Source organism: Python bivittatus, unplaced genomic scaffold (genome assembly GCF_059951505.1).
Source record: "Python bivittatus isolate LINGU-HERP-01145 unplaced genomic scaffold, Pbiv_v1 ctg000840_np1212, whole genome shotgun sequence".
Lineage (NCBI taxonomy): Eukaryota > Metazoa > Chordata > Lepidosauria > Squamata > Pythonidae > Python > Python bivittatus.
The window spans coordinates 38,724,584-38,738,322 of NW_028277113.1; the positions used below are offsets into that span (position 1 = coordinate 38,724,584).

Here is a 13,739-nt window from a genome sequence, read left to right on the forward strand (position 1 = left end):
GGAAAGTCAATGCGGAAGCTGGCAGGAAGTCAGAAGTCCCCACTGCTTTTTTGCCTGCCTGTGGTCATTCTGTTTCTCTGTTTAGGTAAGGAAACATCTCTGAAACAATGACCCTTATCACGGTCACAGGTTGTCTGGTAGCCTATAAGATTAGACATCAGAGCAGGGAAAATACAATAATCTTACATTCAGTGTGAAGCTGGTTGGGAATTGCAGCTCCCTGTTGGGGAAAGCTAGGTCACAGCATTTTTTAAGGATTATGTTAAAAAAAAAGACCCAGCATTATCTAGTAACAGGTGACTTCGATGATTTTAAGAGCAATTAGATGGTCTTTTGGGGGATGGGACAACAATGGGAGTGCCCTCTTGATCTGAAAAACAATAATGATGATCTAATTCATTAGTTCTCAACGGGGGCAGTACCGCCCCCAGGGCGCGGTGGGAGGATGCTGCAGGGCGGTGAACTTGTTCTGGGTGGTGGGAAGCGGTGGGCATGTTTTGGCATTCAAACTTAATTTTAAAACTCCCCCCAAAAATTATTAAATCGATTATCCGGTTTACAACATTTGTACCAGCAATAAAACGAACTTACACGACGGCTGCCCTCATGCACTTCTAAGAATGGTGAGACAAATTTGTATTCTAGGTAGGCTGACCTTGAAGAACTCGACACTACAATTCTTCTCTGATCCCAACCAGCACAGTGCATGCGTCAGCTGTTTTCCCGCACGATTAATTGCAGCGCGTGCGTCAGCTGTCTTCCTGCGCGATTAATCACAGTGCGTGCGTTGAGTGTCCTTTCAATATGAATGTTTGATTTGACCTGTGTTTCTTGAGTTGCTTTTTGTTCGCTTCATTTCTGTTTTTTCCCCTCAGTTTCGATTTACTTTCATTGTTTATTTGGCCAGTCGGCTAGGTAAGTGCGCTTATTAGTTCTTTATTGTGGTCGTGAATTATTAATTTTGAGAGCGAGGATTCAGTGCTGTGACTGATCTAATTACAAAAAAGAGAAGTTGACTCCAAATCGTGGAAAGAGGGGACTTGCGCCTTCATCTCTCTAACAATATTGAACCGAACGTTCAGAAACTGGCTCTGAACCATCAAGCACAACCGTCCCACTGACATAATCAAGCATGTTTCATTGATATTACTCTTTTAGCGTATTTTTTTGCTTTTTTAAATTATCTAATTAAGAATAAAGAATTTTTAAACATTAAAAAAGCATTTGCAAAAAAAATAAAATTAATAAAATTAAAAATTAAAAAAATTAAAAAAACGAGCATCAAAAAATAAATAAATGTATTTACAGCATTTTGAAATAAACGTATTTACATAAAAGAGCATTTAAGCATTTTTTTTGCATTAGTCATTTTAATTTTAATAAAAGGAATGCAATTACCTTCCAGGGCAAAAATATCGAGTTAAATCGAACAAATTTGGTGTGTAAGTCTACTGAAAAAAATACTTAAAATTTTTGCCTTTGATAATTCAGTAACTCCACCCCCCCCCCCCCCCATACCTTAAATTACAGGATTTTCACAAAGGGTGGCGTTTAAAAATTTTCCGCTCCTTAGGGGGGCGGCAGCTTCAAAAAGGTTGAGAATCACTGATCTAGTTCTTGACTACTGTACAGAGTTTTCATCTGGACTCCCTAGGAAAAAAGTTTTTGCTACATGGTTGTCACTTAAATCTTCAAGGGCAACAAAGTTGCAAAGAGGCTTCTCCGAAGCCACACACTATTAGAATCAGAACTGTTGTGTGAAATGATACAATAATAAACACAGCCTAGCTCCTGTGGGTGTCTTTAGACCAGCTGTCAGGAGCACTTGCCTTTAGGGTCAAGGAAAGAAGCCTGGACAAAATAAAGCCTTGATTTCAACAGTCAGCATTCATTACTATATAAGCTCTCTCTCTCTCTCTCTCTCTCTCTCTCTCTCTCTCTCTCTCTCTCTCTGTGTGTGTGTGTGTGTCTGTATGCATTAACTATGTTTCTAGGTGTAGAGAATTATTTTCTTTTATTACTATAAGCTGGCTTTAGACATCAAGGGAACCAATAGTTGCTGGGGGCTGCCTTTAAAAGCCATTTCACAAAAGCGAAAATGAAAACAACAGTGGAATATAATGAGTTTTTGATCCAGGGTCTCGCTGAAATTTTATGAGGAAAAAGTCTTCATTGTAATCTAATGAAAATACTTGGTCCCCTATATTTTTTCCATTTTCCCTTGACTACCAGCATCACCCTGTTTGTTTGCTTGCTGGGCTCTTCTTTTCCTGTAAAAATGGAAAGATCTGCTCTTTGCCCTGTAAATATGCTCCAGAATATTGTCCCTGATCCATTCCAAGTTTGACATTCCTCCTTTAGGTGGGAAGTCTGAAATTCCAAATGAAGATATTACTGATCAAGGAAGCTGTGACCCGCCATTCCTTTTTATGTGTTTTGGAATCCTCTATCAGACAATGATTTTGTAGAGGTGAACCACAAGAATATTAGCAACCACTGATTAAGGGAACTGTATGAATGGCAGTTCAACGTTTCCTCCCCGTTTTTCTTAGGGAGGAGTCATGCATAATTGAGGACAAAACTCCTAATCTCTGGGCTTCTGGGGCAGTTCTCAGACATGTCCCTAGTTGCCACTGATTTTCAGTAAGTAGGTGAAAATTAAATTAGGTGGTTTAAGGGCAGATATAATGGGAGAGTGAAGATGTGGGTATACCACTTATGAAGACAAAGGGTAAGGGGTTGAAGGTTATTTACTCTGGAAAGGCTCATTTGCTTCCTTGACCAGACTGACTTTCCTTGACCCTTTTATATCCCTCACAAGTACTTCTTCATATATCCCATAGGTCTGAAAAAGTAGCCCCCTCCCCCCCAAACTTTTGCACCAATATCTGGAAGTTTCTAACCAATCGCTAAATAAAACTATTCCTCCAAACACCTTTATCCCTCAAAATTCCCAGTGAACCAATATCAGATCTTTATGACCAGGAATATTGATTTTAAATGCCTCATTTTTCTCATGCCAGTGGGGGAAGGACAAAGTGGGGGATCAGACTGACATCAGCAACATTGTGGCATTGCAAAGCAGGCCCTTCTCCTTTTGTTCCTGCATCATGACATGCCCCAAAAGGACAGAGTTTGTAGTATGATATCACTATGCTTTTTTCTTAATTGTGACAAAAGCAGCAAGATCCTATGGACACCACTGCTTCCTCTTTCTGCCCACATTTGTTGGTCTCTTTCATGGCAGTGAATACCATCCTCTATGGCTTTTGTTTCCATCTATCATTAGTCTCCTTCTCTAGTAATTTCTGGAAGGCCGAAACTACCTTCAGATGAAGCAAGATTGGCAGCAAGCTCATCAGAATCTGTACTAGGTAAAAATTTCCAGTTATCTGCAGGACATTTAGCATAAGTTGTTATTTATCCATATTAATAGGTTGATATTGAATTGCAAATGCAAAATTTAAAAATGTTCAAAATTGCACACAATAAACTATTGCATAATATTCTTTGGAGGGGGTTTAGAGAATGAGGAAGTAATCCCTAAATATCAGGACTAATAACAGTTCATGATTATTTCCCTTTTTAAAAAAGCACCACCGTCATCTAGAAATGTATTTTTCAAATTTAGATTCAGATTTAAAATGCCATGTCTCCAAACCTAGTTTTTGCCAAGTTCTACTGTAACTCTTTACATTTGAAACCCAAACCTGAAAGATGTTCTGGAATTAGGGAAGGAATTGCACTATAAACTTTACTAGTTTTTTGGTCTATTCATATTTGTCTATACACATTTGTGTGTGAGAGAGAAAGAGAGACAGAGAGAAAGAGAGAGAATCACAACAACCATAGAAAAGAGATACGATGCAGCATGATCTGGATTTGTAAACAAGAAACCAACTCTATTCTTTTCAAAACTTGTGATGCAATTTTCACTAAGATTTCCACTGGGAGATTGTTGGGTTTTGGAGTGGTTGCTCTTGCCCCCACATCTATGACTGACTGAGAGTACTATGGCTCAGGAGACACTCCGAACTAGAATCTCTTAAGAATGTTCTTCCCCATCCTCTCAAATGTCATTTCTGAAACATTTATTACAAGGCACTGTGATGGAAGCTCAGATACACGTTTCAGTGACAAGTCCTGCTTTTGGGTACCGGAGATAATAGGAGAGTTCAGATGCATCAATAGATATAAAGGATAAAGGCATTTTCTGAAATGGTATAAGTTTCAATGCTGGGGAATGCAGGTGGGAGGATAGACGGTGTTTCCTGGGAAGAGATAGTGTAGATTGTAAAATCAAGAAGATTATCTATTTAAAGAATACCTATGAAGTTCCATGTGCTCAAATGCTGAAATCTTTTATAATTATACAGAAAGGGGGGCTAACCTGTTGATTCTCTCACCTTCTCAATTTTAATCCTTCCTACATATTTTAATATTTTTTTCCTCTTTGAAGTCCCTCCCTCCCTTTTTTAAACACTGCAGGAAGAAATCAAAGTTAATGTTTCAGAAGTCTTGCTTATTCTTTCTCATCATGCTGCACTCCCATAAGTTGATCACATTTATTTATTCCATACCATTTGAAACATTCACACAGACCTTTATGCAGACACACAGTGTGTTGTGTGTGTGTGTGGGTATAAATATTCTACCCTTTGGGGAAAAAAATAGCAAATATGATATTGTGGATCCATTCTTGATTTACATACCCCGCACCCCAAATAGCTCAGTTTTAAGAATACTGTGCTCTGTGGCTAAATTTACCCTTTATTTTATCACAAAGAATTATAAACTCAGGCACAATCAAAAGTGCCCATCACCATCAGTTCTAAGATATGCAAGATAGATACAGGTTGTGGAGAGCAAATGGCTAGCAGAAAGCAATGTTGAGACTCTTGGCTTTATTTGATCCTGATAGTAATATAAGAAATTATATTATATCACTTCCAGTTTGGGAATGGAGCTGTAGAACATGTCTCTTCCTACTCTCTTGATTAAAGGTCTCTCAAACTCCTGAATTATCAGACTCTGTGGATAAAGACTTTGTTTACTGGGGAACTATTTTTGCTTTTGTTGTTTCACAAACTCTATAGTCTAGATGTTACTATAAAATAATAGAGGAGCCATATCTTCAGAAATGTTGCATATTCATTTGTGGGAAATGATATGAACACAAGGTATTAATTGTTTGAGATACTGTGATAAAAACGAAGAAAAATTTCCAAGAAAATAAATATTACAGCTATTTAAAAAAGATAAGGGGAAAAAGGGCATTGACCCATTATTAATTGCTAGCATTTAGGAAGGCATAATGAAAATTGTTCTTGCTGAAATAGTTTCCATCATTGTTTTTCATTTGCTTTATCAGAAGAATGTTGAGAGATTCACTACTTTTTATTTCTCACACACCATTTTTAAAAGGACAGCATGCTCAGTTTTCTATCCTGACCCAATGCAATCCTGCTACTTGTTGGGTGTTCAGTTATGGTGTTACACATGTAATGGCTACCTTGTTCAATTCTGGTATCCCAATTGTACCAAGATATTAATGATGTCCATATAAATCAGTCAAATCTGTACATGTAAAAGGGCAAGCTTGCATGACAACAGTTAACTTTTAAAAATAAATTAGTATGATTGGTACCTTTTATACAAAATCAAAATAAGTAACACTTGTGGTTTATGATTTTTAAAGGAGCACTTGGATAGCTTAGCTTGTTATCAGAATATAAAAGACTGCTCATAGTGTTCCCTTGGCACTATCCAGATCAGTGTTTCTCAACCTTGGCAACTTTAAGATGTGTGGACTTCAACTCCCAGGAATTCTGGGACTTGCCAAGATTGAGAAACACTGATCTAGATGGTTGGGACTAAGCTTTCCAGAATTCCTAGCCAGAATTCTGGAAGGTGCAGTTCTTAGACATCTGGAGAATGACAGATTGTGGATATCTTCTCTTACAGGCAGAATAAGGAGCAACTTGCTGTGATTCATGTAAAAATAACTTTATGAACATTTATCCATTCTTTTGTAAATCAGTGTCTTCAGCCTTTCCTTGATTACATTAATATAATCAAAACTCCATTAAGTTTTACATAATTAGACTCATCCTAGTTGCACCTTTTCATTTACTGTGCTCCATTTCTATGGTAACAATAATTTTACCTTGTTCTTTTACCTGTTCTAAAGCCAAGACTAATGAATTGAGAAATTGATTAAGAATAGATGTGCCAAAACTGAGTCTCTGAAAGTAGAAATAGTTTTAATAGGAGATGATGATCTCCCAGGAAGGCTGAGATTGTTGTATATGTGGCAGGTATATAATAGTGTCTCTGATTGTCTCAACTATGGTATGAGCACTCTGCTTTGGTGGCATTATTCATCAGCCATGTTTATGGTGAAATGTCACAAAGCTGAATGGAACTGATTATATTTTGTTAAATCTCTCTCTCTCTCTCTCTCTCTGTGTGTGTGTAGAAAGAGTTCAGAGAAGAGCAAGGGTTGAGGGACTTGGAGGCTCAATCCTACAAACAGCAGTTAAAGAACTTGGTATATTTAGTCTAAAGAAGAAAAGGCTAAGGGGAGGCATGATAGCAGTCTCCCAATACTTGAAGGGATATCACAGGGCTGAGGGATCTATTCTTCAGAGCATCCAAAGGTCAGACAAGAACCAGTGGGTGGAATAAGCAGGAATTTCCCGACTGTGAGAGCCATTAAACCACGGAGCAGCCTTCCTACTGAGGTCATGGATGCTCCTTCACTGAAGGGTTTCAGGAAAAGATTGAAGACCCATTTGTCTAGAATGGCATGAGAATTCCTGCACTGGGCAGGGGGCTGGACTAGAAGATCTCCTTCCAACCTTATGATTCTATGAAATAGTGCAACTAGATCCGTACTACTCTCAGGGAATCTTGGGACGTGGAATCAAATCTGTGATTCTACAATGTGGAAAGAGCATCACTGAAAAGCCCCCAAAGGCCTTTCTGTTATTCACTGAATTTTTCTTTGGGAATTTGTTTACTCAGTCCCTGAGAGTACAGAACATGCCTTTTTCCTTCCTTCTAACCAGGACTGCAGAGTGTTCAGAATGAACTAGACAGGCAGTTCTCCCCCCAACCCTCCCCAAAGACTGAGTGATTGGGTGTCCATGGGAGAATTGAAATTGTCATGTTTAGTTTTACCTAGGCTTTTATTTTATTGTTTTGGAAGGTTTAAGTTTATTTTGTCCATGCTCACACTTTAAGAAGAACTTTCCAAAAGTCTGCCTGAACATTCATATGGATTGTTATGCACACTTCTAGAAGCCTATTTTCAAATATATACATTGTTGTACTCCTTTCATTTGAAAAAAAGACTGCAACATTCTGAATCTATCTATCTATCTATCTATCTATCTATCTATCTATCTATCTATCTATCTATCTATCTATCAGGTTCAGACTATACAGCATATTGGTTAAGGAAGTGAGAATTATTTAAGTGGGCATTAACTAACAAATCAAATGAATTGCTCCAATATCCTCGCATTTTGTTTTGCAGTCTGGAATTAGCTTGCTTAAGACTATTGATCCTTTTTAAAAATAAAATCATCCTTCTGTTTTCAATAAAAGCCAGTCAGTGGTATGGAAGCAACCTTATAAAATGCACACAACACTTTAGAAAACAAGAACTCAAATAAACAGGCAGATATTATGGGAAAGAAAAGAACATATTTACATGCACATATATGTGGATTTCTCTTCTATAAAAATTGATATCATTTTTTAAATCCAGTGACATTTTTCAGTGTGAACTGAATATCTTATTGTTAGAATCAATTGATGGCTCTAAAAACTTAGAGAGCAAGAATAGTGACATGTACAGTAATTTGAGCAATTGGGATAATTATGTTATTAAAAAACTTTTGGTTTCCTCTGTTCATTGGGTTTTGAACATAACTTTAATATACTGTCTAATTGTAAGGCTTTAAAAAATGATCATTTGGGGCAACCTGCTAATTCAAAATATTAATGACACCCTGAAAACTAATTTGAATTGATTTTTTGAAAATCAGAAAAGTATAGAAGTATATACTAACTAGAGCTTTTCTTGTATATACCCAGTGTGAAATCTATCCTCTTAACTTTCTGATTTATAGCCATGGTGAAATACATGTCAGCATTTGATTGGGGGGAAACTGTTGATTCATTTCTCACCATATAGTTGAAAGGAGGAAACATTGGAAGGGACAAATCTATCTAAGTGCTCGGCTCTTCCTGCCCTTGAACAAACTCATTTCTCTGAATCTTTCTGGGATGACTTGGTGAGAGAACTGCCTGAGCTCAAGTATTGAGCTGAAGCTTCACTTCTCAAGGTCTTCTGAGAAAGGGCTAAATTGCAGGACTAAGATGTCAGGTCAAGGAAGCAGGATGTTTTGGTTTCTCTTTTCTGTTCCATATAGGGACTTGCAAAATATTTTTCTGCTTTCTTCTTCTTTTATTATTGTTTCTTCACAGTGATGGAAAAGAAACTGCTTCTGATTTTCTTTCCCCCCTAGATATGATGTGGCCGTATCTTGGGTGGTGTGAGAATGTCCGGTCTTTCACTGGATAAGCATCTTTCCAGCACTTTGCAGCTTTTCTAGTTTTTCACATGTAGATTTAACTCCAAAGAAAGATATTATAATGGTTATTCTTCTCTCTCTGTGTGTGTTTTTACATCAAGGAATGTGCATAGTCTCAATGCTTCAGAGAGATGGAAAGAAACATAATAGCATTCTCTGCCATCTTGTAACAAACTAAAAAAAATGAGCAAAGCAAAGAAATTCTGAAGCAACCTGATAATTATGTGCATGCGGGGAGGGGGGGGGGGGAAGGGGGGAAACAGAAACAGAAGCTAATTTCATAGAGAAAGGAAACTTTCATAACATTAGAAGATAGGTTGGGACACAGGGTTAACTCTGGTACATGCCACCAGGTTTCTACCTGTCAGTTGCTTTGCATATGGAAGATATTATCGTTCTCTTTCCTTAGTCTACATCTATCCACATTTAATCTACCAAATCAGGGTTGCAATCTTTGCATCCCTTTGAAGCAGTACTAGGAAGTGACATGGGCATTTCAGGGGGTGGGGCAAAGAGGAGAGAAATGATGAAATATGCATTGGGATATTGCAGTGAAAACTCTGCTCTTTTTGGATTTGTGTCATGATATAGCATACAATACCTAAAGGGGTGTCATTATTTGATGAAAATGTGGCTTGTGGGAGATGCCTCTGGGATGTGACATCAACCCCAGCTTCTCAGTAACAGAGCAGAGGGCTTCTGAACATGTACAAGAGCCCATTTTGGGCAAAGGATGTGCCAGATGTTTCAGATGATGTAATATGCTTTGTTAAAAAAAAGTGGTTCAGCTCAGCACCTGGATGTAGATCAGTGTTTTTCAATCTCACAACTTTAAAATGTGTGGGCTTCAACTCCCAGAATTCCCCAGCCATCATGCATATTAGCTGGGGAATTCTGGGAGTTGAAGTCCACACATCTTAAAGTTGCCAAGTTTGAAAACACTGGTGTAGATCATGCCCACCTCACTAAGCACATTCTAAATATCACCTTTTAGATCCAAGCACCATCACAGTCTTAGAGCTGCTACTGGTAGTTTTCCTACAGGTTGATTTCCGTGGCCTCACACATACCTATCCCATAATTAGCTTTGTTTATGTGCACTATTTGACTTCTGCCCCTCTCATTGGGGGGGGTCCCCTTTTGTCACTTTACATCTGACTAGCTCTTAGAGCCAACGAAACGTAGAAGGAATTATTATCATGTTATATTGTAACATGTTCTTATTTTCTTCACCTCTAATTAGTCACAGCAATCAAAATCAAAAGGGGCCAGCCCACCAGCTGGCCTTTTTAGTTCTGAGGCAGGAAAACCACAGGAGCTGCAATCCTCAAAAGTGCTATCAAAGAATTTATTTATTGGGAAAATAAAACTGGGATACCAATCTGTTTTAGAACGAAAACTGAGGTTAATCTTTTGACTCATGGGGCCTGCTTAATAATGCTATCACTGCTTGCAGTATACACATAAGCATTATCTTCCTGTCCTCCTGCGGTCTCTGATTGAAAGAACTGTTGCATTTTCATCACAAAGAGAAGCTACTGAAAGTGCCAGTGCAAATATTATGTGGTATGTTGCAGGGAAATTTGTGAATGTCTCATAAAACAATAGAGATCGGGGGGGGGGGGCAATCATTTTATTAAAGAATATATAAAACAGACAGGACTAATACAAAAACTGAATAAAAAATACATTAAAAGAAAAAAAAATATTAAGAAAGTGTGGAGAGAAAAAAAAGAAACTTCCTCCTTAGTCCCCAGCAAATATATTCAGCTTTAACAATTTATCACTGTCTCCTAAAATACTACCAAACACATCTTCATTCCATATTTCATCCCATTTTCTATAGACCCACTTCTAAATCCTCAACTCTCCTTATTAATGAACAAAAGGTAAAAATGAACATACGCATTTAGTTCCCCTTTCCATTTAAACATATTCCCCCATCCCTCTTTTAATAATCAAAATCTAATCTCAATTAAAATTAAACATTACAAAATGATAAAAAATAACCATTAATAATCATCAGAGATAGTAACCCATTATTAATCCCAATTAACAAATAAATATTACAGAAAAATAAAAACTGTTAAACATTACCAAAAATAATAATCCCTTATTTATATACCAAAAATAGTAACTATTTTTAGATATTACAAACTAATCCATCACACATTTCTTCTTCCTCCCATCTATCCTTGAATCCCATAAAGTTCTAACATCTGCTTTCTTCTACTATCCTTGTCTCTTGTCTCAAAATCCTTGTCATCCTTATCAAAGTCCATATGTAATTTCAAAGTAGCCACTCCAGTAAGCCTCTTATATTCCAATTTAAATGGGTAATCCACATTATTTGTATATCTTTTTAAATTTTTAAATTATCATCCAATTCCATTTGTAAATTCAACATTTTCATCTCTTTTTTATAGGTTATAATTTTTAAGTCTACCTTAAAATCCATTTCAGTTATCTTCCAAGGGACTTGTTGCTCTTCTATAACAACTTTTGGTTCCAGTAAAGGGTTAAATAGTCCAAGAATTTCTTGAGTCATCTTATAAAACATTTCCTTTAAAGTAGCCATTGGTGGTCTCTAGTGATTAACCTTGAAATCTTTGTTATCAGGTCAAAATATAAACATGAAATCTTTTCCCACATGAGAAGATCTTTTTAATTAACTTCAAAGTCTTTCTATAAATCAATTTCATCCAAATCCTTAGCATTTAAAAACTTTCCAAAAAACAGTACTATAGTCCCCCTTTTGTTATATACTGTAAAAAATAAAGATCTTACAAAGCTGGAAACACATAGTTTTCTTTCTTTTTAAACAGATTGAAAAGAGACTTACCCAGCGAATCCCCAACTTGCGGTTCCAAAGATTTTTCAATCTTAAAGAAACAGTAAGAAAGAAATTAAACTCCAAGGTGATTAAAAAGGTGAGGTTTGGACAAATTTTGAGTCCATAAAAAAGCTAAATGAATGTTTCAGAGCATGATGAAACCCGTGACTCCTGGCTGCTCACAAGTGAATGCAAAAACCTCCATTTCTGCTGTCAACTCAAAAAACAAAAAACCAAAAACCAAAAACCTAACTGTTTGGAATGCATGAGGGTAATCTCAAGATCTCTCTTTTATCTAGAGAGAATTATCGACAGTCTGGATTCCATATCCAGTTGCCTTTCGGCTGCAATGTCTCCCATGGAGTGCGGGCATCAGTTCACCATTCCTCACCAGAAGTGACTCCAATAGAGATTAGTTTAAATGTACTTGAAATGTATGCATTTCTCCAGGTAAAATGTTCAACAACGCCTCCCTTTCCAATGCTACCCAAATCCACAAAAACAATTAATTCAAGTCCTTTGCACAGCCTTTTTCTAACTCAGAGTGGAGTATTTAATTATAAATCTATAGTACTGAATGAGAGTTTGCATTCATAACATATCAAATTTAATTTCTGGCATCTAGAGATAGACTTGGAAAAAATTCTTGTCTGATACTCTGAAGAAGCATCGCCAATCTTGCAGAAAATAATGATAGAGCATTTTCTTTCAAGTCTCTGCCAATTTAATACATACTGTATTTATTATTCATCCATCCAGTCCACTTGCGAAAAAGAAAAACAACCTGCAAATTCAAAAAGGCATGAAAATCCCCATTATTTGAAATTTATATTTCATTAAGCATACTCCTTTAACTTAATAAGGGCATTTGACTGTCCTCCTCCTCCTCCTCCTCCTTGGAGGCGTGAACTGCTTTATGAGTTCTGCTCATTCTAAACTACAAGTTATTACAGGACCTTTGAATGAATTACTTTGTTTACAAAAGACAGACAGTGAAATCTGTGAACATCCTTGGGAGATAATACTGACCTAGCAAGGCCAATTGATGTAACCCTGTATATATGGAAGTGAAGGTTCAAACATTGTACATTGTCTGTAAGAAGTGCAGAAGGTGGAAAAAAAATTGAATCTGCAAAACATTTTCAAAGGGTATAGAATGCTTCAAAGCAATGTGGTTTAATGTTCTGCTTCAGAGTACAGTACAGTCAAACTTCAATTTAGTTCAATGGGATAGTTCCACTGAAGCTTTGTCAAACTGAAGCATCCCTTCAAAATGTGTACATGCCTATTACCCATTATACTGTCTCAGGGCTCCGGTTTCATTGTGAGAAAATGAATTTGGAATTCTCAGAATATGAACAACAGATAAATTCCAGATGTGCTCCAAATTCTTGGGAAAGGTGTGTGTATACGGTTTTGTTTCTTATTTTTTAACATGTGATGTTTCAGGTTAAAATCAAGCCAAATCTTCATAGGTGGGTTCTTCTTCCTTTGGCTGATTGAATAGAAATGAGTACTTTTGCCAGAAGTCTCAGTTTCCTTGGTTCTCTTTTAAATAGATACTGAACAAGTCCATCTTGTTGACAATGAAACTTTGGTGTCTCTTTTCTGTGTGCTTAGCAAGCACACTGCTCCCTTTTCCCATTTCCGTTTGCTACTAATGCTATCAGAGCAATGCTGTTTCACCAGTCCCATGGGAACCAAATGTCAGTTTTCCAGATGGCAGGCTGCCAGTCTAGCAATCATATTGAAAGTCACTGAGGGAATTGTCTTTATTGAAGAAACAAAGAACACTGCTTCATAATGCACCTTGTGTGTATCTTGGGACCCAGCAGTGGAATGAAATGGCTAGAAACCTCTTCCTTCCTTCCTTCCTTCCTTCCTTCCTTCCTTCCTTCCTTCCTTCCTTCCTTCCTTCCTTCCTTCCTTCCTTCCTTCCTTCTCTTTTTGTTGTGTGTGTTATGCTCCCCAAAGACGTCTGCAACTGCATAATGTTCTTTCTAATGCAGCAAAATCAACAAAAATAAATGATTTGCTTCTAGTATGGACAAAACTTTTATTTGTTTGTTTGTGCACTGTTACTGAGGAGAAGGAAAGAATGGGATCATAAAATTGGAGCTCAATTAATAATATTAACACCATCTTACCTATAGGGAAAGGAATCTGATTTTATAATCATCAGGTCTGAATGGAAGCACTGCATTTTCCAGCATCAATATCACAGGCTATTATCTTTATTAAGATTCTGAGTTATTATCATCATGCACCATTGGGGAAAAATTAGCCATGGGTAGAAAATTAGT

At 37.0% G+C, this 13,739-nt stretch overlaps 1 long non-coding RNA gene across 1 annotated transcript in view; it reads right to left on the bottom strand.

Moving 5' to 3' along the window:
* Window positions 1-11,773, bottom strand: part of LOC148213734 (uncharacterized) — a 37,608-nt gene extending 25,835 nt beyond the window's left edge. Inside the window, exon 1 of the long non-coding RNA XR_015794059.1 lies at window positions 11,446-11,773. This is a non-coding gene — a long non-coding RNA (uncharacterized LOC148213734). The remainder of the gene's footprint in view (window positions 1-11,445) is intronic.
* Window positions 11,774-13,739: the final 1,966 nt, after the last annotated feature.